This window comes from Halichoerus grypus, chromosome 1 (genome assembly GCF_964656455.1).
Source record: "Halichoerus grypus chromosome 1, mHalGry1.hap1.1, whole genome shotgun sequence".
NCBI lineage: Eukaryota > Metazoa > Chordata > Mammalia > Carnivora > Phocidae > Halichoerus > Halichoerus grypus.
The window spans coordinates 28,843,050-28,866,549 of record NC_135712.1 but is presented as its reverse complement, the minus strand read 5'-3'; the positions used below and the strand labels follow the sequence as shown (position 1 = coordinate 28,866,549).

At 38.5% G+C, this 23,500-nt stretch overlaps 1 protein-coding gene and 1 pseudogene across 1 annotated transcript in view; one reads left to right on the top strand and one right to left on the bottom strand.

The window, feature by feature from the left end:
• SAMSN1 (SAM domain, SH3 domain and nuclear localization signals 1) overlaps positions 1-23,500 on the bottom strand; it is a 127,380-nt gene that overhangs the window by 48,173 nt on the left and 55,707 nt on the right. The window lies entirely within an intron of this gene.
• On the top strand, positions 7,133-7,230 carry LOC118535995 (U2 spliceosomal RNA; annotated as a pseudogene).

Genomic DNA, 23,500 nt, shown 5'->3' with positions numbered 1-23,500 from the left:
TCTCGAATGCATTGTTGGAGGAGGACAACAAAGAAACGTTTTCCAAGAACTTGAAAAATAAGAGAAATAAGATTGTAATCATGGAGTACAACTCTGAAATTAACATTTAATGAAGATAGATTATCTTATGGAAAAAAATGGATTGTATTCCATTTAGATCTACAGAATTTAGTCACTTGTGATAAAGAAAAGAAGGAGTCAATCATAAAAACAACTTAAACCTGATAGTTCTGCTTTTCTTTCTGGCTCCTCAGAGCAGGTTTCTCTCTATAGAATGGGGAAGGGAAATTTATAGAAAGAAGCCCAGTGGGGCTGCTGTGTTCTTGCCTGTTTATGGTTGCTGGAAGTGGAGATCGTACACTATCATACAAATCCCAACTCAGGATTTCTTGAAGCAAATACACATATTGATCTGATGAAGTTCTTGCAGTTCTTTACTCAATAATTCAGTTGGTAATTTCAAAGTCATTTGACCATATACAACATATTGGGTGTTGTACCCTCTACATACCTAGATTATTCTTACAATATGATGGATAAAACACCTCCTTGTTTAGACTTGGGGGTTTACAGAGAAATGGTGGTACGGATATTCTCCCAGACTTACAGTGGGGATGAAGGCAGTGGAGCCAGGGAGAAATGGTGAATTCTCTGTGAATCTCTTAGATTTCCTAGCTCTCCAATTCATTTACCCATTCTGTCTCTGGAGTCCCTATTTACTAACCCTTTTTCATAAAGGACCCACCTCCTTCCCTAAGCTCTTGAAATCCCTTCTAATGTCTTACTAATTGAAAAGCCTTGTAGTGGCTTTTCTGCTTTGCCCAGGGACCTGCTTTACAGAATGAAGAAAAGTTTTTGAGGAGATAATTGGGAGAAGAGAAAATTCTGCTCCTACTAACAGGAGGTATTAAGATGAGAGCTAAAGAAGTTTGTTTTTCCCAACGAGGCCTAAAATTAAGCATATGTATCATGAGGATTAATTTTTTTTTCCAAGAACCCATATTAAGTCTATATGAGAAATTAATATTTCATCTGTTAATTTCTCTTTGTGATATGGTGCCTTGCCTGAGTTTTATCAGAGTTCTCATACATTCATTAATGGTGATGGGGTGATGACCAAACCACTTAGGAAGGTAGGAGGAAATCTTAATTCATTCTGCCTCACATAGAGACAGGAGTGTAACAGAGGCAAATATCTGGGTTCAAGAAAGAGAGCTTCAGTGAACTTCAAGTATTTTAATTCTCTGACAAGATAATCCATCCTGCGGAGATGGATGCAGCAAGCAGTTCTAGCCGGATTTCAGTAAACAACACATTTGTCTAACTATTTCTCTTAATATTATTTTGATTTTAAGCTCAATAAGTAACCTCCTAATGATGATTTGGTTCCTTGGGTAGGTCTGTCTACGGAGACAAATGCATTGTTCGAATGGACATCAAGTACCTGAAATACTGCAATTGTATTTCTTACCATAAATTAATGAATTGCCATGTCCCAAAAAGGGATCCACTCTTGGTATCCTCAAAATACTATCCCTCTGAGAGAGGAGAGCTGCTGGTCAGGTGCTAGATGTCTTGGAAAACCTCTTGAGAGAGAGCCTGATGTCCTGCAATATTATTGCATATTTTAAATTTCCCACAAGATAATCAAGAACCTTATCTCATTATCTTAATTGTAGAAGAAATAGAGAATTGCGATAAATAAAAAGGACCAATGGTTTAAGATAAATGGGGAACCTAAAGAATCATACAGTAAGAAACTGTCTTGAAAGAGACAAATAACTTCTAAGATCATATCTATGCCTGGCAAGATGTTGGAAAACAATATAAAAGAAGACTTAGTAAACACAAAATGAGGTGTACCAGTTCCAAAGTGACAAAAATAATTAGGAGAGCTAAGTTCAAAATAAGTACAAATTATTCAGATTATTCAATAAATTGTAACTATATACTTTCTAAGTGGTTGCCACAAGTAATAAAATAAAATTTCACGTATCTATGATTCAAAGTTACCATACTCATGAAGTAATCTTATTCTCAAAGTTAATAATAATGAGTATCCATTTGAGTGCTTATTATATGCTTATACTTAGTGCTTTACCCATATTTCCAATGTAATCCTCAGAAAATCTCCATGAGCTGGTCTAATGTTACCATGGTCAACTTCCAGGTGAAGTTAGGTCAAGTGTCCAGTGTGCACAGCTAGGAAGTGATAGAGTCAGGATTCAATCCAAAGCCTCAGCTCGTAGCCATCATTCTCTATCATAGTTATGCTTTGGCATATTTAAAGACCTGCTATAAAATAGAAATGATTTATTTGGGGGTTAGGTTCCAAATGGTAAAGACTGGGAGGAGAGGAATGCTGAGCTACTGGTTGGAGACAGTGTTTCAATTATTACGTGTATAAAATAATTTGAAACCAGTAAGTGTGCAACCCATCTAGAACCCTCTTAAAGACTGAGCACCACAGGGACACCTGATACCACTTCATTTTCCTTCTCCAACCCAAGCTACTTTGTTGTGACTCTAAGAAGAGTTAAGAGCCCCTCAATGCTATCTTTAATAATAATTTCATGCTTATAAAAATCAGGGTAGGAGCATAAATTAGACTTGTCCACACTTTATGAAATTCCCTAGGTTCTGAAGTGCCCTGATGATGGCTTTTGATAAAGTATTCATCTATAGGGGCGCCTGGGTGGCTCAGTCGTTAAATGTCTGCCTTCAGCTCAGGTCGTGATCCCAGGGTCCTGGGATCGAGCCCTGCATCGGGCTCCCTGCTCGGCGGGAAGCCTGCTTCTCCCTCTCCCACTCCCCCTGCTTGTGTTCCCTCTCTCGCTGTGTCTCTCTCTGTCAAATAAATAAATCTTTAAAAAAAAAAAAAGTATTCATCTATAAACTGATACTATCTGTGAAGTTACTACCATGAGCACATTCTATTTCCTCCCTGACCTGGAGCTATAGCTCCCAAATTTATGTTTCTAAAATGTATTATTCTCTTAATCTTTCACTCTTAATTTCACCTGTTTTTGCTTGCTTTAATGTCACATCTAAATTATGGTCATAATTTTCACATTTCTATAATACTTTTTCCTTCAACACGTCTAAATGGCATTTTAAGTTTTGTAAAAATTAAAATGCTTACCCTAAAAAATTGAAAAAACAAAAGCTTTCCTTTCTACTCCCAGACTTCCTAGTAAATTTTTCGCTGACTCCCTGCAGTATTAAAACCATTTTTCTCATTGTTTATCATTTTTTTCAATGATAGGCCCATACTTTCTTGATTTATGTATGAGACGTTACCTATTGATTCCTGTTTTTATCCTTGAGGATTTTGTTCTCTTTTCATTCCCCAGTTATTTAGTTAAATCATTAGTCATTATTATTTTGTAAATATTGTCTGTGGCTAAATCAAATTGTGTTTAGTGCTTTATGTTTCCTCTTTTTGTCCATTTTTAGAGCTCATGATTACATTCCTTTTTTATGGTTGGTTCCCTATGTATTGTTAAAATATCCCAGATAAATGTCCCAACAAATCTATCAGCTGATTAGTTTTTTAGAGAAAGAGAGAGTGAGCACCTGTGTGTGTTGGGGTGGGGGGGCAGAGGGAGCGGGATAGAGAATCTTAAGCAGGCTCCACGCCCAGCACAGAGCATGACATGGGGTTCTAGATCTCACACCCCTGAGGTCAGGACCTGACCCAAAATTAAGACTTGGACGCTTAACTGACTGAGCCACCCAGGTGCCCCTCAACTGATCAGTTTTGAGTATTTAAATACAGAAATCATACTTTGTAATTTCAAATGCTCCAACATTTCAGGTTTATTTTTTCCTCTGTTCCAAGGTGGTCTGGTTGTTCTCTGAGTATACAGGGCTGAGGCTGAAATGGAACTTCTCAATCGTCCCTTGATTTGGATACTCTGTGGCCTGAATCTCACATCATCAACGTTGTCTCTTCTCTCATTTGCGGAAACACACTTTCCCGAATGGAAGTGTTCTAGGTCCTTGTAGATCCTTCACATGTGAATGGTACTTTGACCGGAAATAGAATTCTAGCCTCATTTTTCCTTAGGATTTAGAAGGCCTCTCCGTTGTCCTCTAACTTTCAGAGCTGTTATTGAGAAGTTTAATGCCGTTGTGATTCCTGATTTAGTGTATATGGACTCTCTGTCTCTCTCTGTGTTTCCCCTTTATCCTTGGTATGTCCTAAAATCTCATATGATGTGCCTTGATATGGGTTATTTTTACATCCCCTGTACATTCATTCAGTGGCTCTTTCAAAATGGAAATGCACAACTTTCTGGTCTGTGTTTCTTTAATAAATTCTTCATCTCTTTTTCTCTGTTCGCTCTTTCTGGAAATCTAGTTAGTGCAGTTTTAGACATCCTACTTTCATTTTTTTTTTTTTTTAAGATTATTTATTTATTTGAGAGAGAGAGAGAGAGCACACACAGGCAGAGGGGCAGAGAGAGAGGGGGATACAGACTCACTGTTGAGCAGGGAGCCCGATGGGGGCTCAATCCCAGGACCCTGGGATCATGACCTGAGCCGAAGGCAGACGCTTAATTGACTGAGCCATCCAGGTGCCCAATACTTTCATTCTTTTATACTTCTTTGTTCCATTTCTTTTTCTTTTTTGTTCTGTTTTTTTACATTCTAGGAAATTCCATTACTTTTTCTACTAATGATCTAATAAACATTTTTAACTATAATATTTTATTTTGCAAAAGTTCGGAATGTTCTCTTTTTATAACATTCTGTTCTTTTTATTTTTAATAAAGCAGTAAAAATTAATGAAGTCAACTGTTATTCAATAATATGGATAATCTTAAAAATATTAAGTGAAAAGAACCATTCCCAAAAGAATTACATGTAGCATGATGCTCTTTAAAAAACAAAACAAAACAAAAACAAAAAGCACATATACACAGTTTAAAAAAGGAAAGAGTAAGGAACACAGCATTTAGTATAATAATTCACTTAGGGGAGGGGGTGCAGAATAGATAGATATAGGTTATTTCTGAGGTCCTATTTTGAGACTTTATTTCAGGGGTTTATTTTAATAAGTATATTATTAAAACTAAAGAAAGTGGGTCTTGAAAAACATTCTGTTCTTAATTCTTGGTAAGGCAGTAAAATGTACTGGGTGAGAGGGTGCACTTGTGAACCTGGTAGATGACCTGGGTTAAATCCTGGCTCTGCCATTCAATAGGATGTCCTCGGCAAGTTCCTTCGCCTTTCTATTAAATGGACATGATGGTAGTGCACACCTCAGGGAATACTATGATGATTAAGTGAGATATTATTATAAAATCAGTACAAAATTGTCTGGCATGCACTAGACACCAAGAACTAAATACATAAATGGAATATGTTCTCTTTCTGATGTCATTAATTACCATTAATTTTCTTTTCCATCTGTCCCTTTCATTGCCTTTGTTTTTCTCTGATTTCTTTCTTCTGCTTGCTTTGATCTCTGTCTTTCATCTTTGAGGCTTTCTTTCTTCAAATGCCTAGCCATCTTTGGCTGTTGGTACATCACTGAGAGCATGGTATGAAAATCCTCACTAGTAGCTCTGTAACTGGGTGGGCTTATTAGGTGAGCAGGCAGCAAAGAAGCCTTCCTAGCAGAAGACCCCCAGATGGCAGTTTCTGGAGTTCTATTCTCTGAGGCCATTCAGGTTTGGCGGGTGATAACCATCCCATGTCCCAGGAGGGCTGCGGGGGAGAGGAGGTAGCTTCCCTGCAGCTTTTGAATGCTGCAGCTCGGGAGGTCTTCGGTGCACACTGCCTCGCTGCACTGCACATGCTTTGCTGAAGGTGCTGAGGCTGCCACTGGCTCTGGTCCTTCCTTCACCTTCCACTGTTCCTAACACTAGCTGGCGGCTCTCCTGACCTCCTTTTACCGAGTGTTCTTGTTGGTGTGGGTTTTCATCTTTTTGGTAAATGTGTTCAGGTAATATATATATACTATATTTAAGCACTAGTTTCGCCAACTGTTTCTTCATATTTGTATCACCTCTGACTCTCTTTCATTCTGTCCTTTAAAATATTTGTGTCTCTTTATCTTATTTTGCTAAGCTCCTAATTATAGGGAACATACGTCTAAGTACACACACACACAAAACTGATCCCTGTCACTACCCCTCCTACCTTATAATTTTTAAGATTGACGTAGGACATGGCTGTTGGCATGACATGTAGGAAGAAGCCCAGCCACAAACACAAAGCTTTTCCAGGGCAAGTCCATTCTCACATTTAAGTATTTGTGCTCTGTAGACATTTGCAGATGCTCTTCATGAGCACAGTCTTGTGAAATATTTTGCCTTTTAATTCTTTATAGATAATAAAAACAACAATAAAAAACTTAACATTTCATTAAAAGTCTTCAAAGTAATTTTTCAGCTAAGAAAATAATTCAGTGTCACCTGGATCATACGTCATTAGGCTGAAAGGAAATTTTGTCCGTAGTACAATACTGACCAAACAGATTGAACTAACTCTGCACAGAAGTGTTTTCTAGTTAATTTTTATCTGAGCACATGTAAAAAATACTTTACATGTACTATTAAAAGCCCTGCTTTTCAGAGTCCATCGTCTCAGGTTCTAGAGGGGAGAGGGGTGGGAGGATGGGTTAGCCTAGTGATGGGTATTAAAGAGGGCATGTTCTGCATGGAGCACTGGGTGTTATACACAAACAATGAATCATGGAACACTACATCAAAAACTAGTGATGTATGGTGATTAGCATAACAATAAAAATTAAAATAAAAAACCCCCAGCAAACCAAAAAAAATAAATAAATAAAATAAAATCCCCTGCTTAATTCATACTTCTTTCCCCAGAAGCACGGAGGAAGGGAGACTGTTCTGATCAATAGACCATGATTTCCTGTCTTTACCTACTGAAGAAAAATGCAATTAATAAAATATTGCTGAAGAGATATATATGAGTTCCTTTCCTCAGAAAAGCTATTCTTAAACTGGAACAACAAAATCATTTCTATTTCCTTTCTACCTTCACTCATCAAAAAAATCTACAGCAGATTCAAGAGTGACCAGACTGTTTTTCATACCTTACCATTTGAAACTGCACTAAAACTGTAAAGCTATGGGAGACAGTAATTGTATACCCTATCGCTTCTCGGCCTTTTGGCTAAGATCAAGTGTAGTATCTGTTCTCAGTTTAATACCCTATCTATTTAAAGAATCAGAATCCTTTATGGGATCTTCCTTCCCTCAACTTTGGCTACAGTATAATTAGTTTAATTATGATTAAACTAATATGCAATTAGACATACTTTAATTACATATTAGTTTAATTACAAAAGAAATAAATAGACTATGATGGTGGCGGATGTAAAGTAAAAATGTTTACCATAGCAAAATCAAATTTCAGAGTGCCATATATATACACATACACACATCACATGCATGTGCACATATACATGTGTGTATATGTCTGTATGTGGTATGAATGTATAAATAACATGTATATGTTCATTTGGATGGAATTCCTTCTTTTTCTCTTAATAAAAAGGGTAATGGAAGAGCCTCTTAGGAGATCAGGTACATTGTAAATAAATACACATTATCCTCCCTGACCAAACACACACAAAGTAAGGTTTCCACATAAAGTGTGAAGCCACAGTGAGGCGCAGCTCTTCAGAAACACCCCCTGCATTCTAATTTTATTTTTTTTATTTATTTATTTATTTTTTTTAAATTTTATTTATTTATTTGACAGAGAGAGACATAGTGAGAGCAGGAACACAAGCAGGGGGAGTGGGAGAGGGAGAAGCAGGCTTCCTGCGGAGCAGGGAGCCCGATGTGGGACTCGATCCCAGGACGCTGGGATCATGACCTGAGCCGAAGGCAGACGCTTAACGACTGAGCCACCCAGGCGCCCTGCATTCTAATTTTAAAGCATCTGTATTTGTCATTTCTGGGAAGGGAAAAATCAGGTGGTCATTTACAGGACTCTACAAGTATGTTACTCACAACTCAATTCTATGCTCCTTTCTAGCAAGACAATTTTCCATAACTTTCCTGCTATACTTCTGAGAAATGAAGTCTGGTTTTCTTCATTGATCTGCAGTACGGTGAACCAAAGAACCAAGCTAACATTCGTGCCCAGCAGCCCAAGAAAACTGACTGACTGAAAATTAAGAGCTAGTTGGAGAGAATATTGGATTCCCTGTTTCTTTTCAAGGGCACAGGATTCTAACCACCCAAAGTGGCCCCTACAGCAGTTATACATTCTGGTGACTAGTCCTCTGTTGAGCAAGCCTGCCTTGGGGTCTGCTTTTCCTCATGCTGCCCATCCTTAGAGGTCCTGTGGTGTGAGGAGAACATGTGTGCTTTGGAGGACTGATGGAGGTCTGAATTCAGACAAGCTATATAACTGGGGACCAACATATGACCTTTCAAAGTTTCAATTTCCTCCTTGGTAAAAGGGGGAAATATTTCTTCTTAAGAGTTGAGTTTAAATCAGAAAACATCTATAAAATTCCTCACACAGAGAAGGTCTTAACAAATGCTAGTTTCATTCTTTCTCCTTCAGATGCAAAGGTAGAAAAACATGAAATCGCTAGGGATTCAAGCCCCACCCTCATTCTGGGATGTGGTCACAGTGTGACCCAACTTCTTGGTAACCTGTTCAGCCTCTGATTTCCAAAGCCTGCACATGATGTCCTTGCTAGTTCAACCTGATGTTCTCTCATTGTCACATGCTCTAGTGATATTTGAATATGCTACTTATCCTCTGCCACCAAGTAGGGGAAATTTCTACAGGGGAATTCAGTTCTACTTTCACTTACCTTTGGGGATAAGCATTTAACTGTGGATTTGCAAATGCACTTCAAACAAACCCCACGCTCTTTCCCATGACCGGAACATGGGAATGTTCCCCTCAACATCTCTGGCCTTTGCCTCTCTGTACCGCTCTCCTCTTTTCTCCGACCTGGTCATGTTGGTCTTTTCGCTGTGCTTGGACACCATTCAGTCTGTTTGTTTGCTTTGCTTACCTAGAACGCAGAGGCCAGGCTTATTGCTGGCACTAGCATAGAGCCTGGCACAGAGAGAGGCTTCGGAAGCATTTGTTGAATGGGTGAACACACTAAACTCTATAGGTTTGCCCCCATTAGGGGCCATCTCCTTTGGACTGACAAGTATCAGGATCAAAATATCAGAATGCATACTCCTAAAAACCAAGAGGGATTGTGGCAGGCAGAATAAATGTTTAATTAGACATTATCAGAAAAACATCTTGCAAAAATTTCGCAGCATACAGACTACAAACCACTTCATAAAATACTTTCTCCTTTATGGAGAAATGCGTAAGATATGTCAACATACCTCCTAATGATGATAATGATATATTATTGATTTATATAACATTCTTTTCCAAGGCTTGAGCACCTTTTAACATAAATTATTTTACCCTAACAGCTTTCCTATGAAGTGCTTATCCTGATTTTATGCATATGGGAAACTGATTATTTGAATTTCCTCTTCTCCCAAGTCAGCCCCTGATTCTAGGACTTTTAATTGAGCCCGTGAGTTTTCCTGCAAAACATTCATTGAAATGAAATACCTCCTTACAAGCTATTGAAAGAAATTATATTGGTCTCATCTCCACTAAAATCCTGGCCCTATAATTCTCTGAATATTAAGTGCTTGACTTAAACTTATCAACTCATCCTGTGGAGATGGTTCTTTCGAAAACTAACACTTCTTCTTTAAAAGAGAAAAGAAACTTCCTTTACATAATATATTTAGTGGAAAAACATGGATTTTGTTTCTAGTTCTTTGTGCAGTTGGTAAGTATGTCATATGGTTCACATGCAAAGCCAACTTCTTTGTACCAGCAAAGGTCAGCTCCTCTTCTGGCAATCAGTAGGTGAACGGAAACTACACAGTACCACCTCGAGAAGGCACCAATCTAGAAACTGTGACATCTGTCGCTGGTCTTTAAGTCACTGCAGCTCTGGCCACCAGCTTGGAAACCCTTAACATGTGTCAAGGCATTTCTTATGACTTCCTCTTGCACTGGTGAGGAGGACTGGGCATAATCCCTCTAGTAGGTAGACAGAGAGAAGACTGGTGGGATTTGAATCCCCCATAGGCATAAAATGTTGCTTCTGGGCTTCTCTTATCATTCTTGTGCTCCAAGATGTGGAGGACAGCCCCTCTTATTTGTTTAATAAGTATTTATTGAATGTCTCCTGTGGGCTTGGCATTCTGCCAGGTGTCCAGAGATGGAAAGGCATGGGCACTGCCTTCCAAGACTTTCCTAAGAAGACAGGCAGACCAAGACACAATGAGAATCCAATGTAACACAGTCCGTATCAATCCAGGTTGCAACGTGTGGGAAAAAATAGACAATTGCTAATTTGTCTGGAGAAGTAGGGAAATAATTCACTAAGAAAGCAATGTTTGAGGTAATATTGAGCCAATGGGGAATTTGCTGGGCAGACAAGGAAAAAGAACATTCTAGCAATGAGAAGAGTATATATTTGTTGTGGTGTGGAAGTGGGAGTAATTTTTATAGCAAGTATGTATGGTAAACAAAGAGAAAGGCAGATGATGGGGCTGCCAGATGGTTTAAAGGCAGGCCATGAATGGTTTGGAGGTCATGTGTTATGGGTTGAATTGTATCTCCCCCCCCCAAAAGCTATGTTTAATCCTAACCCCTGGTACTTCGAAATGTGACCTTATTTGGAAATGGGGTTGCTGCAGTTGAAAACTGGAGTAGGTGAGCTCTTAAATCAATATGACCAGTGTCCTTAAAAGATGAGGGAAATTGGACACATGCATGCACAGAGGGAAGACTAAGGAGAAACATACAGAGAGAGGCTGTCCATGTGAAGATGACAGCAGAAATTGGAGTTATTCTACCACAAGCCAGGGACACCTGGGGCTATGAGGAGCTGGAAGTCAAGGAAGAATCCTTTTGTAAAAGCTTAGGGACAGTATGGCCCTGCCAACACTTTGATTTGGGGCTTCTAACCTCCAGAACAGTGAGACAGCCACCTCAGTTAGTGCTACTTTATGGCAGCCCTAGGAAACCAATGCACTATACTAAAGAGTATAGATTTGAATATAATGGGAGTACACATTTGTATGGGATGGGAATTACTGAAGAACTGATTGCCAAAACAAGAGAGTGACATGACCAGATGTGTGTGTGAGACAGAAGGCTCTCGCTGAAATGTGGAGCTTAGACTGGAGATGGGGAATGGAGAGAATTTGCAAAATTTCCAAAGCTCATTGACCACTATATTTAGGATCTCCTCGTCTATGAAATAAACAAAAAGGATGGAGAAAAGATCACTCTTCTCCTTCTCTTAGTTTGGTTCAAAATGTTATAGTAGAGCTCTCCTGTCTGTATAATGTTACCTGGATAAAGAAAGGGGCACACTTTGAAATTCAATCCTTCCAGACTCCCTTGTTTAGTGACGGGAAGGTCACAATGAAAAATGACAGTACTCATACTATGATACTGACACTTCAAATGATTTTAATATTGATATTTTGATATTGATAAAAAAAACATAATTCAGTTGAAAATCTCATAACCATGAAATGAATAAAATTAATTTTCCAGTAGCAAGCCATTTGAGTTCCCAGAATGGTTTTCTTTGATCTTTATCTTAATTGGAGAAACTAATTTATATCCATATTTTGAAATGTCTATTCCTAGGCAAGTAAAAAACTTGTTAAGACACATACTGTCACTAAGATCAATAGTAGGGATGCTGGAGTAGAGCTGGTATTTCTGTTAGGTGTATTTCCTAGAAATATCATGAATTGTGATGATAATTGGCAGCTCTGATACAAGCAAATGACTTTTTAATTGGAGTAGGTGGCATCCAAACCTCTGACACTTGTAAGGCTATATACCCTCTAGCTGTTTCTGATCTTAAATGGTTTAAATAGATCCTGTTACAAATACAGAAGACTTGAGTATGTTTTCAGTATTTTAAGCAACATAAATGCACACACACACACTTTACAAGTGATATATCTTTACTAAAGTGATAGAATTCACTAGAGAGCAAGAAGCCACTGTTAAGGCATTCTGAATCACATTCTGCCATTTCATCATAACCTCCTGAGACACAGCGTGTTGTACTTGCATATATGAGTAAATAATTTAGTGAATATAAAACATGTCTCAATAACTTCCACTTACTGAATATCGTAACTGATGTTACAGAAATATTAATTTTGGGGCACCTGGCTGGCTCAGTTGGTAGAGCATGCGACTCTTGATCTTGGGGTTTTTGAGTTTAAGACCCACGTTGGACATGGAGCTTACTTAAAGAATATATATTAATTTTATAACATAACCAAACATGTAAAGTATATGTTTCAGATTATATTGTATTGAAGGAGTCATTTAACATGACTTACCCTTGTTTTAAGCATGAAGTATATAGTATTAAAAATCATGAGATCGTTAAATTAAGACTCTTCCTAAATAAACATGGAAAAACTTGTGTACACGATTTTAGTATTCAGATGTCTTGAACACTGAGATATAAAATTCTGATATTCCTTTGGGAAAGGTAAGGCTCAGAGAGATGGTGAGGCTTGACTGAAGGAAGCAGAGCTAGCTAAGGGCAACACTGACTGAGAGCCTGAGCCCCTTCGTCGCGGTGCACACGTAGGGCCATGCTGTTGTCACGTGACCTTCTTCCACAGTGATAAGCGCTGGGTACACAAACAACAGGGGTTCTGTACTTAGTGATTCCTACAAAAATAGCTTTTTAGAGGTTGGAAGCCTTAATCAGTATTGTGTGATGATTTCTCATCCCACAAAACACATTTTCTCCAAGGAAAGACTAGATCTAGGATATTTGGGAGGGGCTGTGCACATGGATATGGATAAAGGGGTGTCCTGTCTCTGTAACTGATATCTATGTCAGTATCAGTGGTGGTCACAATACTCAAATAGGGAAAGACCAAACAAGTGGTATAGGCACAATGAAGAATGGTAATGGAAGTAAACCCAAAATACCCTATATATCTACATGGGGTATACCCACTGGCATTCATTCATTTTTTCCACTCCGTTCTCCAAACACAATTTTTTAGTACTTATTATGTGCCTAGCATGGGAGAATGTCTCCATTTAAAAAAAAAGTTTGATTTGCATATATTATCTGGACTTCAGAAGAAAAGAGATGGCTAGTTCTGAGCCCATGCAATTGAGCAACATTTACTGATATCCAGCTATAGATCACTGCATCTCATTTAATCTTCTGCACAGCTGTATAAAGTATTATCATCTCCTTATTTACAAAGAGGAAACTGAAGCACAAAACAGCGAACTCACCTAAAGTTAAAAAGCTAACAAGGACTGAACCCAGGCCTATCTGGGTCCACTGTCCCACAGAGCCAAATCCTTTATACAGAATAAAGTTCAAAGGGAATTAAGGGAGAAAATTGCAAGCCAAAAGCAGCACCACTCATTTCTTTAGCAGTCAGGTGTGCATATAAACCTTGGTTTTATAACTAGAGCATGGGCCACCTCCTCACCTTTGTCCTCCACCCCTTCTTCTGGTCTCTTTCCTTTCCCCACTTTCTATGTTGTAATTTTTTTCCAAAGCCTCACTACACTACTACTTCCTCCTAAGACCCCAATGGAGTATTATTCAGGAGCGGTTAGAGAAGGAAATTGAAGGCAGAGGAGGGTAAACTCAAAACCAAGCTGAGAGGAGAAGCTGTAGCAAGCACAAACTTACCAGATAGTATGCAGGCTTCGAAGGGATGGAGATGCAACTGGAGAAGTTATTGAAATTGAGCAGAGGTGAAGGGGAGAAAAACAGAAGGGATGTGCAATGAAACATGTAAAGCTAAGAAGAAAACACATTTTGCTTTGTGTGTATCATACAGAGGTCTTCAAGATGTATGGAAAGTATCTTCAACTATTGATGCTCTATTGATAATGTTAACATGCACACTAGCAGCCATACTGAGAAGTTCAGAGACAGTATTAAAGTTCAAAAGGAAGTCAAAGAGCTCAACAAAATGCTCCATTTACACCTGGATCTATAATTGCCACACCGGTGTTGAGATGCAGCTTTCCAAAATACATGTTTCCTTTTAACATCAGTTCTTGGGGTTTTGGGTCACCATTTATGCCAGGCAGAGAGCTGAGCACCTTCATATAAAATATCTCTTACCATCTTAGCAATAAGTCTGGGAGGAGGGCTCTGTTTTCCCCACCATGCAGAAGAAGCAACTGGGGATCAGACAGTAATGTGACTGTGTATGCCATGGATTCCAAATTTAACCTCAGGGTTCCTTCTGTTAAAGTCTAATGCGTTCCCCTTATACCATGCTACAAAACTTCTAAGTATAAGGCTAGCCACACTAAAAATGCAAAAACATTCAGTAGATAGTAGGGGTTTAATAAATATTGGTGATGGGCTGCTGTGTTTAATTTCAAAAGGCAAGCCATTGTACTATGTCTCCTTGTCAGTGGGGTGGGGAGTGGGGCATATGTCTAGACAATGGAAAGAACAGGGACATACCATAATTTATTCACTTCCAATTTCATATATAGAGACTGACTTTTTAAATTAGTCCTGTTTTTGTTACTGATAAAGCTGTAACCTCACCTTTCTAACAATTTTTTCAGATACAAAGTCCATAGTGTTGCTTTGGTTGACAACTCATTGGCAGTAACCACATTTGCACTGCGGTTCTTTTGGCTGAATTTAAATTCAATTGTATTTTAGTCAAGGGAGACTTTTCTCCACTTTTATCAGAACTGAATTAATGCACAATAAATAAAGCCATCAAATTTACTAATTGTGGTGAATAAAGATATCCAACGGTTGCAGACTGTCAGGAAAAGCACATTACAGAAGCTAAGTACTCAATTTCAAAAAGCCTTTTAACATAAATATTTCAAAATCATCAGTTTTGTTACCATTTAACACCAGTGATTTTCATTTCCCACAACCTATTCTGACATTTAAAGGAACATTAAAAAAGAAAAAAGAAAAACCCTATTGCATCATATATGACTACCACCATATAATGCCTCTGACAATTTACTGGTTTAGAATAACGATAAAGACAGAAGGGGTTGGCCATAGTGAATCAAATGAAACCTTTTTCACATGTTTCTTTTTGAGTTATGCTAATGTTATTTGATGCAAAGAAACACACACTCAGATATACATGCACACACCACCTTGAGATCCCTTCCAAACCCATCAGCTTGGTTCAAACATCTTAGGATTTAGAGTCATGACCAAATGATATTGGAAATACTAAAATAAGTGGGTTGCATACTTAACAATACTGGACATTTTCTTTAATCCTCTGACAGGGGACTTTTGTTCCTCAGTGATTGGATAGAATGTTGTGTTAGGGGCTTTAGGTCATACAGAAGTGTTGGGAGAGAGTTCCATGAGCACTAGAACCATAAGAAGGCAACCCACTAAAACATCCATACTAAGGAGGAGTTGGCAGAAAAGAGGGTTGGAAAATGGCAGCATAGAAAAGAGTTACCCATAATTTGAAGAAAGTTGAAAAATGTGGCTTTTTAATCCATCTTGGATGTTAAGCTTGAAAGAACAGAACTATGATCTAATTAGGAAAATCGGATTCCATTACAGTTACTAAAGAAAATTATATCATAATCAAAGAGTTATTTACATTCAAAAGTATTTTATAAAATCTGGAAGATATAGGGTAAGTGGCCTGGTGGTTTGTTATCCTTTATCTGGGGATTTTTCTGCTCTGTGATTTATCAAAAGCCCCAAACACTCTCTGATGGGAGTTTTCACCAAGTCAGTTTGGAAAGCACTGAACTACCTCTGGGGATTTATCAGGTGCATCCATTAGAGGCTCTGTACACTTTCAAGTAGGCTGATCACATGGGCTTTGAGTACTGAGAGTTCCCAAGGGCTGCCTAGTGCATTCCTTTGCTGTGTTCTGAGCATGAGGTCCTTAAGGTGATGTAACAATTTTATAGGAATGGGATTCAGAAGACTTTGATTGAACTCCCAGCTTGGCTCTGGAACAGAGCTTGGGCAAATTCCTCAATCCTCAGAGCCCTACTGTCTCTTTTGGAAAATTGAATTATCTACTTTACAGGGTTTTTGTCTTACTAAATTAAGTGAGATTATCTATCTATCTATCTATCTATCTATCTATCTATCTATCTACCTACCTATCATCTATCTATCTATCAAAAAGACTTTTGGTTGGGTGAAGATTAAATGGAAAATCAGGGAATCATGAATTGTTTTCTTCTATTCAGAGGTGATTCTCAAACTTTGGTGAGCATAAAACTATCACCTGTGGAGCTTATTAAAGAATGTCCATCCTAGGGCACCTGGGTGGCTCAGTTGGTTAAGCGACTGCCTTCGGCTCAGGTCATGATCCTGGAGTCCCGGGATCGAGTCCCACATCGGGCTCCCTGCTCGGCAGGGAGTCTGCTTCTCCCTCTGACCCTCTCATGCTCTCTCTCTCAAATAAATAAATAAAATCTTTAAAAAAAAAAAAAAAAAAGAATGTCCATCCTAGAAATTCTAATTCAGTAAGTCTGGCATAGGTAGACCTTAGTAACAAATGCCTTCAGTGATTCTGATGCCCTTGGTTCATGGAACCACACATTGAGAAATACAGTTTTAGGACATAATATTCTAGCAAAATTGTGAAACATATTTTATTTGGAATCATCAGATGTGCTGCACTTCTTTCTTCCAATGTCATTTCTCTCCTTCAAACCCTCAGTTTCCCAAGGCCTCTGATTCTCATCTAGAATGAGCTCCCTAAGTCCCTCTCATAAATGAAGCTATATCAACCTTTCAGATCCAAATAGCATTGAGTTCTAGTAAGTGTGCAATGACAAGACACCCAAGTTAGAACACCACACATTGCCTAGTTATTTAAAATTGGGTGATAGGTTTTTACCATTTTACCTTTCAAAATATAAGGCTCTAAGTTTAGGAATATTTTCATGGGAATTAAGTCCCATCCCCAAGATGATGACTTAATATAATCCTCAACAGCTATTTATTCCTTCACAAAGTTGATTCATAAATATTTATCCCTGAAAGAGATCCTAGTGGTTACCTAGTCTTATCCATTTATTTTACAGCTAAGGAAATTGCAGCCTATACCATCTGGTTTGTCCTCCAACCCAGAATCTTCCCACCCAAGGGAAGCCCAATTGAGAACTAAGTCTACACTTAGAAAAATGTCCCCCCTGAGCCAAGCTTTGCTAGCCAGCGTCAAACAGGAACCGGTGTCTTAAATCATAGTAACAATCTCTTCACATAAGTAGGATGAAGGGCATTTGGGTTAACTTTCTGCAGAGTATCTAATTTCACGGGATGAAAAAGCAAGATCCTTGATTCATTTCACAAAGAAATACACTATTCCAACAAAACAAAATTACCCAGAACTCTTTTTACTTCAAGTATTGAAAGTCTAGCATTAAAAAGCATTAAAAAGTTACTTTCTCTAAAAACAGATCATCTGCCACATTCCGTAGTAAAATCTGAATGCCTCTCGGGTCATTGCTGCCTCGGGCATTTTTCCCCATTTTCCTTCCACACGTACGGAAAATTTAGAGCTGATGGTATTTTTAATCTTAATCCTCACCTGCTTTTTTTAATAGATTATTTTTGCACTTTTCAGAATGTGTTCTGTTAACCCAGGGCCACACAGCTAACAAAACTCTCTGGAACTCATACCTCTAATTCTCTTCCCCAGTCCTATAAAGCTTTGAAAGATATTGATTTCTGCAAATGTAAAAAATTAACTTATCAAAAAATAGCACACATAAAATGGGAACTGGCCAAAGAAACCCTAAGAATATTGTTCTAACTGGAAGTTGTACCATTAAGTGCTACAGCTTACTGTGTTCTTGTTATGGCTCTTTGCGATGTATTTATCATTGTGTGGGAACAGTTTAATCTACTCCATACAGAGAGCAGTAGGAGCTCACAGTGGCCTCAAAATATGATGGCTCTTGCCACAAACAACTAATCTAAATTTCTTGCAGGTGGCAGGTCTAACTTTTTTTTCTAAAAGGAAATAACCCTTCTCTAAAAGTCAAATTTGTTTTTAAAGCTGCGGTGTCTTTAACCACTTCTTTTTCCAGTTTTTCAGTTGACACCTTGTCATGACTTACGGTGGGTTGCATCAATCACTCTGGGTTCTTACAGAAAATATTTTGTGGTGGTGACTATCACATTCAAGAAGCTAAGTGCCCTTTGTGGGTGACTGCGCAGGTCCCTCTGATTTCTTGCCAAATCATTCAGAATGCCGCAAATCCATTAAATCTCTCCACAGGGAGGAGAAAATTCCCGCATCCTAGAGAGAGAATTTATGAGTTCCTTTCAATCACCACAAATGAAAGCCACCCTTAATATTCATTAGAGATTTTATGGGGGCAATATGCATTATCTATTCGTATGGCCCCATGAAAGGCCAATTTCCCTTGAAACCCTGCATGGCTCCAAGCCACTCTTCGTAGAAACAATGGCCTATGTCCAAGTGGAATCAGGGGAAGCAAATGGAGGACATTTCCTTATCCATTGGTAATGATTCCATTAAGTCACCATGGTGGCTCTGAGCTTCTGAGTTTTAAAAATTACAGGACAGATTTGGGATGCGCGGTCATGTCATTGTGTTGCTTCTCTGCTGTCATCTGTGGCCATGTGTCCTAAAGTGAACAGGGCTTTTCGGTTTGCATCGTAAAAGATGACTTTCAAAACTGACATTTCTTTCGTTTGGAGAAAGGTGTACGTTGGGGAAATAAGTCTACGAGCCCGAGAGCTTTTTATTCATCTCTTCTTTCTACCACCACAGTTCAAGTCACCATCATCTTGCACCTGTTTCTGCCCCCAGTCTAGTCCCATCACTATGGAGAGGGATCTTTTCGGAATACAAGCTTCAGCACATATCTCACACCTTCAACAAAGAAGGAACAAACAAACAACAAAAACAACCCCCAAGCCACTGGCTTAAAAGACTTCTTGTATAGTTTCCCACTGCTTTTTGGGCACAAGACACAAAACTTAGGAGAAGCAGTTAAGCCATAGTGGTGTGACTCCTTCCCCAGACTTACCTGGTACCACATCTCCTCGCTCTGCCCCAGCCATCCTGACCGATGTCGCATCCTCCTTAGCTTTGGCTCACTAGCTCCCACTGCTTTCATCAGATTTGGGTTCAATCATCATTACCCCTATAAGTTTTTCCTGACTCCTTGACTAGATCAAATTTGTTTATTATAGGCCTTCACCGACCCGCGGAGCTCTCATAGCCCTTATCAAAGCTTTCATTTCGTGTTTATTCGTGTGATTATTTCTATGTTTGTCTTTCATTGGACTATGAGGTTCACAGTGCCTGCTTCCACCTGACATTTTATCCTCCTTAATGTAAATATTCCACAACAACTTGTTCAGGGAATTAATAAATGACTTCTTGAACTTACTCCATTTTGTATCCTGGCTAAAAATCCCTTTCTGTGAATGAGATGTGGGCTTCAGTTCGGGTTGGGCTTAAGGTGAGCTGCAATAAGGCCGTATTTCTAACCCAACTATTTATCAGTAGAGTTGTATTTAATAGCTAGGAACCACGAGATGCATAAAGATCTTACACTGAATATTCATATGGGTTTTTAGAGTGAGTTCAACCAGTTGCTTTACAACTTCCTAGGAAGGAGAGGGAACATGAATTTTTTTCCTTCATTTTTCATTCTCTTCTTAAAAAGGTGAGTTATGCCTGAGAGTTATATTCTGACTCTGAAATAAAATATCATGAAATGCATGTGTGATATGGCTATGATAAATATATGAAAGGAGCCTTTAAAAGCTAAAATAACTTTATGTAAGTAACATGCTGTTAATATGGTGATAATTTGGGAAGTCAGAAAAGGGCAATGGTAAGCACAGCACATACATCCCCAGCCCCACCTTCTTTTTTTTTTTTTTTTTTAAGATTTTATTTATTTATTTGAGAGAGAGAGAGTATGAGTGGAGGGTTGGGGGTGGGGCAGAGGGACAAGCAGAGTCCCATTGATTGAGGAGCCCGAGGATGTGGGACTAAGTCCCAGGACCCTGAGATCATGACCTGAGCCAAAGTCAGACACTTAATTGACTGAGCCACCCAGGCATCCCCACATCTTCTTTTTGTCTGCATGGTGCAGTCACTATGGCAGCCCCAGGAAGCTAAAAGCAGAATTTCACCCTACCCATACTGTGTACATTTGAACTAAGCAGTTCTGGCTTTCTTATCTCCAGGGGGAAAATTGGGCAAACTAAGTAAAAAAAAATCTTAAAGATAAGTGAAAGCTAGTATGTACATTTAATACAACATTATCGCATATGATACGATATCACAGATTTACTGATGGTGAGACCCTAATGCCAAGTAGGTGTCTTAGCCATCTTTGTGACCCCACAGCCCAGGACAATACTTGATACCCTAGACATTATGCTGTGTTCATTGAGTGAAGGATAAATAATTATAAACACATAACTGTACACTATAATTAAATAGTAATAATTGTCACAAAAAATAGTAGCTCTTCTTCATTAAGTTCCAACTGGGTATCAGGTACAGTGAAACACTTTACATCTAATTCTCACAAGAACTCCACATAGAAATCTTCATTATGTCTATTTAATAGATAAGAAACTGAAACTCAGAGAAATCAATTGGCTTAGTCACACAGTTCAAGACCAGGCTTATTTGGCTCCAACACACATGGAATTTCTACCCTGTACTGTTTATCTTTCTGCTGAAAAACAAAACAAAACAAAAAAACAAAAAGACAACTTACTGATAGGAAAAGTCTGGACTAAGAGTTAGGAGGCTGATGTTCAGTATCTGGCATCATCTGCTGAGGGACCACAGGTCACTCAATCTTTCTTGTGCCTCAATTACTCCATGTGTAAAATGGCAGCAATGTTTTGCCTAATTCACAGAACTAGTATAAGATAAAATATGAGAAAAGTTATATTGTACCTTGAAGGCAGGGACTCTAGTTATTAAGCTACTAAGCCCCTACCTTGAATTGACACTTTCACATGGATCATTTCATTTTACACTGTGAGGTAGGAACTAATGTCTTCGTTTTTACAAATGAGCAAAGCATAGATAAGTTACCAGCCTAGTCTCAAACCTTACAAAGCTGTGATCTTTGCAGGAAAACTTTGGACTGTTATAGATGTGAGCTTAAAAATCCAGCTCTGCCACGTACTATTACATTGCATGAATTATTCAACCTCTTTAGCTTCAGATTTTTATCATAAAAATGGGGGCAATAACACCACCTTAATGAATCACGATACAAAGATCGCATATATAAAAGCACCTGAAACACGGTCAAATGCTAAGTCAATGGAAGCCATGATCATCATTATTTCGATGTGCCTGCCTGGTCAGAACAAGATCTCAAAGGCATGAACCACTCAGGGTGGCACCAAGGGCATGTGTGTGTATGTGGTGAGGGGTGGTGGCAAAAGAGGGTGTCTCATTCCAACCCAGCACTCCTTTACCCTGCATAGCCCCTGCTCTTCTGTTCCCCTCTTTACAATCTTACTTCAACTTCACTCACCCATTTTTCAAAGCAAAATTCAGTCCTCTGAAATGACATTCAAAATGTTCTTTGTGAATGGCAGAAGCCTTCTTAGCTTCTGAGAATGGAAATGTGGACATTTTGGTTCATGAAGAAGTTTGCATGGCCAGGAGAACTTGGCTGTATCCCAAGTGAAGTCTATATTCACATCCACAGTTTCTGGTTCAGAACATGAGGAAGAGAGAGAGGAAGTAGCTGGGACAGAGGAAGTACAGTTAGGGAAAAGAAAACAAACCCAAACTTAAAATAGCTTAGGACAAAAAAATGATAGAAATAAGGTCACCAATGGTCATCTGAAGAGTGAAAAAAGAGCTGCTTTGACAAAGCTGAGAGAAAATCTTTATGCACTAACCTTTTTGTACATAGAATTCATCACCCTCAGTGTGTCCTCATAGCCCCAAACATTGAACGTAAAAACAAAAATAAAATAAGATCTTAAAATTAATAGATAGCTCTCCTTCATTCTAAAGTTGAGGGGGCAGAAGACTGGAGATTAAGCAAACTGACCCACAGTGATTCTAGTAAGTGACAGAGTTGAACTCCCATGTGATGCTCCTGGCCTCAACCTGTGCTCCTTTGATGAGTAATATGGCCTCCAACATACCATACTACACACTCAAAATATGACTTTTGTCTTTAATGTGTTTGCCATCCTAGTGGATTTTTATACCAAGGATTGTGATTATTTATTCCCTTCCTTTTTGATTTGTCCTCTTAACCCATAAACTCTCATTATAAATATGAAACAGTAGGTTGGCCATCCTCCCACGTACACACTTCTGAGCTTGTACATTCATACACTAAGTGGCTCGGGAGGCACTTGACATGAATTTGCTCACAAGTGAATGAGTGGATAAATGAAGGAATGAAAGAATCAGTAAGCTGTTGCAGCATCTCCTATTTTTCAGACTCTTCTCTTGGGTAAATGTTAATTCTCCTTCCACCAAACATACTGGTTTAGTTAAAATTTTCCATGTAAAATATTCATAATTCATTATTCATTCTTGTTCATTTAGGTTTTTAAAATTATTTTTAGAATCTCAATTCTCAAGTTCATCTATTTCAGGGCAGCATGTAGTAAATTATAGATTATCTTTTGGTATTTTTGTATCACATTTTTCTGTTTTTCCTTTTGATTTTCTCAGTCTAGATTATCATTTACTCTGCCTTTTCACAAGTTGTCCAAATCTATTCATTGAATCCATGTTCTCTTTCCATACTCCCATAATTCCAGTGTCAGCCGATAAAAGTTTAAAGCTGTTCTAACAAATGGTTTTTGCTGTCAGAGTTGAACACAAGGGCATGAAACTATGAGAAATTATGCATGGATGGTTCATAGCCTGCCTCCCTTTGGGTGGATATGTGAGCAGTCTTCTTAGAATGTCTTATTCAGTGGGACCACAAAGGCTTTTTGGTAGGAGTCTAACATCACTAATGTACAAAGAAAATGGTGGAATCTATGAAATTAACATGTCCTTTCTTTCTAAACCATGTGTTCTCTTACTCTCTTTTTACTGGTCCTCTGAATCTTCATTCTTTTTTATATATTTATATACATATATATATATTTTTTTCTTCAAAGTGTACATCATGGATTCTTACTTATCCATCTACACTTTTAAACTTCCATACTATTCATCATATAGATAGGGAAGAAAGGAAGGACTAAATGAGGAAACAGTATAAACAGAGCTATGAAGATGGAGAAAAATCACTGTGTTTGGTATCACCTTGCTGACGGCAGAGTGTGTCTGTGAAAGAGACTTGTGGGGATCTAGTGAAGAGGGCAGATTAGGTGAATGAGTTTGCATTTGACCCTGTCGGTGTTGGGGAGATATTTAAAGGCTTGTGAGGGCAGCAGTAACATTAGATTTGAGCTTTGGAA